This window comes from Danio rerio, chromosome 10 (assembly GCF_049306965.1).
Source record: "Danio rerio strain Tuebingen ecotype United States chromosome 10, GRCz12tu, whole genome shotgun sequence".
Lineage (NCBI taxonomy): Eukaryota > Metazoa > Chordata > Actinopteri > Cypriniformes > Danionidae > Danio > Danio rerio.
Window position 1 is genome coordinate 43,193,111 of NC_133185.1, and position 3,933 is coordinate 43,197,043.

Here is a 3,933-nt window from a genome sequence, read left to right on the forward strand (position 1 = left end):
AAAAAGGGTTTTTCTATGGCACTGCAGTAAAAAAAACACCCAATTGGAACCTTCAGGAAAGTTCAATTATCTGCATTATTCTAAATCATTTTCCCTGAAATCCTAAAAGCCCCTGTCTGCCTATCCACTTTAGGCATATAAAAGTGGCAAAACTGAACACACAATGTATTAAGGGATCAAATGGATGCTTTTATAAACTTCCCACTTTGTAGAAAGAAAGTCGTCTTCCTTGATGAAATGAGTGTACTCCAAGGAAAGCTAGAAGGTTGTACAGTTAACTCCCATGGTGTCATTCGAAACCATACAACCTACTACCTCAGCCTGGATGCACACGTCCACAATGCTGTTCCTCGGAACATCCTGGAGCAAAAAAAACCCAGCATCTTCTGGCAATCGGAGGAGAAATTACTCTGTATATGAATATGATGCTCTCAGACTTACAAATGGTCCATCACTGGATTATTAAACAAAAAACCTGGTTACCAACTCATAACAATACATGGACTAACAGTGTAAACAATGTCTGTAAAGTGTGTAAAGGCATTTTTAGCTATAGCAAAGATTCATTATCGTTAGTCTTGTTAATGGTGTCCTATGGACGAATTACCAACATACGTCACGCATGACGTCACACAGGTCCCCGTTTTCAAAAAGAGACCGGTGGCAATGGCAAACATGTTGTGTTGTGCAGTAGGATGACAAATTCAAAAGTCCAAAAATAGAAAACGTAACTTTTACCGTACACCACACTGATTTAATGCCAATTGCAGATATCTTTAGCTAAAAGGGAGCTGAATGATGTGACGACCTAATAAGAAATTCTGGACGCTGCAGTTCTCATGTTATACCAGGTAAGTTCCTGCTATGCTGAATCATGCACACTACTCATTTTTTTTTACAGCAATGATTCCAGAAAAAACAGTAAATATGGTTGATTAAACTGCCGACACTGAATGCTAAGAATGAAACGTGAAAGTGTTAGTCATTAAGGTAAAGTTGGTTTTATATTCACACATTCATTCAGTGACCACTTGTGACACACTCCCTATATTGTTTACCACGGCACTTTGAATATTCAGTCAGAAATAACCTGCAAGTGTGACTTAAAAACAACATTAACACCATTTATTTGACTGTGAACAATGTTGTACTTTGATAGTCATTGGCTGCTAATATGATTTCGCTGTTTAGAGTTTGCAAATAATACTTTTATGAAATTATATTATTAAGAAGAAAGTCTGAATGTGCGAATATAAAACCAACCTTAAAGGTGCAGTTCGCTGTCAGAATGCGTTTTTTAGCTCTACATGATGTTGAATCTGGTAATCATAGAACATTATCTCTTGCACATGACCACACAGAACAAAACTGTTGGCATCCAGAGACTTGTAGGCCTATAACTTCTCTCTTGTAAAATCACTTTAAGCTTTTGTATATTGTATATTTGGGGCTGGATGCTTGGTCATTTCATCTTATGCAAGATCCATTGGGAGGGTGCTATCGCAAACGAACTTGTCAGACGAACACCGCTCACTGTAACGTTAATTTTGTCGAATCACTGTGCTGATCACTGGGTGACAAGCTGTTATGATACGCTGAAAGCATTATGTAAATAATATATATAATATGTAATCAATATATCTTATTTTTAAGACAACAACAAACTCTGTACCGCATCGGATGTCATTCCCTCGCTGTAAATGCTAGTGCTCTCGTTTTTTTTCTGCCACCTCCCTGCGTGCGGGTCCTGACTGTTTACAAACATGGTAATTCGTCTATATGTACATGTTTTGTATTTATTTTTCATAGGTTTTATTTTATCAGCAAGTACGAACTTGCACAACTATTGTTCCTGGTGGGTTTAAATGGGTTTAGGTTTACAATTGAGATCCAATTACATTTTTTTGGTTAACAAATTTCTTATAAAAGACCGCAAATAATTCAATAATATTATTCAATCATCATTCATTTTCTTTTGGCTTAGTCTCTATTTCAGGTGTGAATCGCCAACTATTCCAGCCACAACTCAGTACTGGGAAACACCCATACACACTCTCATTCCCACACACTCATACGCTACAGCCAATTTAGCTTATTTAACTCACCTTTAGCGTCTTTCCCAACAAAAATGTCTACTTTACTACATCCAATCAGCTTGCAGCAGTAAAAAAACAAGCCACACCCACTGTTTTCTCATTTAGTATTTAGTTTCTCTAGGAACTGCATCACAATACAGAAAAAAATGGTCGCAACTTCCGGTTCATGTGGACTTTAAGACTTTTTAAGAGCATGCGGACACCCTGCGTCTGTAAAATTATTGGACTTGGTAAAAGCGAGCCTGTTTGACAGAAGTATATAAATGTTCCTCTGTGCACTGTTAATGATGCTAGCTGTTGGTTTCTGCTTTTTTTAAAATCCCTGTGGTGCACCACCTGAAAAAGCACCACTGCTTTGTTGAGTTCAAAGAGTGCGTCGAGTTCACCACAGTGACAGAGACCCACAGAATCGAGCTTGGGTTGCCGATTACGCCACAAGATCGGATCTACGGGTTTGTGACAAGTGGTCAAAGCTTCTCATGAAACCAGATACCAGGTCAAAAAATCATGTCTCTCAGACTGTGGACGAGTTATCAGATCAGATAGACCACAGAAACATTGCCCGGCATGAACAAAACACGGTCATGAAGTCGTGGTAAATATAGAAGCAAGGATAGACAAAAACAACATCTCCTGACCTGGTGGAGCTCCAGTGGAGACGTATCCATATCTGCTTGGGAGTTTTTGTGCTGTAAAGAGAAAGAAATGAAAACATCAGGAAACGCACGCTTATAATACAACAAATACAGAAAACAGGATGTTTGATCAAGTGAATCAGTTGATCAATTATTGATAAAGTTAAGAGGAATGTAATGGAAATTTTGGAAAATATGATAACTTTATATTTGGAAGTCAATAACTCATTCATTTATTCATTCATTCATTTTCTTTTCGTCTTAGTCCCTTTATTAATCCGTGGTCACCACAGCGGAATGAACCGCCAACTTATCCAGCATTTTTTTCCGCAGCGGATGCCCTTTCAGCTGCAACCCATCTCTGGGAAAGAAGTCAATAACTTTATTATTTTATTTTGTGATAGTCTTTTTGCAGTTTTTGCATAATGGGACCTTGATCATATACAACAATACATACAGTACATAAAAATAACAGAGGAAATACTGTGCAGTTTATTACCAGGTTTTTGTGTCGTAATTTAAAACACCAACCCAGACAATAATATGGTCTAATAATAAAATTGAAAATCATATAAAAAATAAAAAACGAGTCACAAAATAGAGAAAACAGCTAATTCATAAATATTTTCACAGTATATATTACATGTATATATGACTGACAAAGATACAGAATTTGTCCCATATATGAGCTCATTTGTCCAATTTTGACTGCTATGCCATCCTAAACAGTGAAAATAATTCATCGAAAAAGGCGTTAAGACCTGGAATCCTCTGTGGCTATCGTAACTTCGGCAAATCAGTTTTGACTGAGGCAAACAATCATTTTTCATGAGTCCAACATCCAGCTGTGCAAGAAAATACAATCTGACGTGAGTGACATCATCTTTCACTACGGAGAAAACATTTAACAAGTAACTTTTATTCAAATTGTTGGACATTATTCTTGAAACAAAAAATGACCAATAAAAAAAAGTGAAGCATCAAAAGCGGCCCATATTAAATTAATTTGGATACTAATTTGGCTATGGATAGCCATGAATTTTCAAATGTACTTTCTTACAAGAGAGACTAGTAAAATCGCAAAGCTCTACATTATTATTATTATTATTATTATTCTTAAGCGTTCAAATTGCTAAATTCTGACTGAGGACAGTTAAATGTGCTGGCCATGTTTTTTTTTTTGCCTAATAAATGACAATAGG

At 36.6% G+C, this 3,933-nt stretch overlaps 2 non-coding genes across 2 annotated transcripts; both read right to left on the minus strand.

Moving 5' to 3' along the window:
- Window positions 1-241: 241 nt before the first annotated feature.
- mirlet7c-2 (microRNA let7c-2) lies at window positions 242-333 on the minus strand. The gene has a single exon (NR_029984.1). It is a non-coding gene; the product is annotated as a microRNA let7c-2 (primary transcript).
- Window positions 334-2,482: 2,149 nt separating this feature from the next.
- Window positions 2,483-2,562, minus strand: dre-mir-99-2 (microRNA 99-2). The gene has a single exon (NR_030051.1). It is a non-coding gene; the product is annotated as a microRNA 99-2 (primary transcript).
- Between the last annotated feature and the right edge of the window lie 1,371 nt (window positions 2,563-3,933).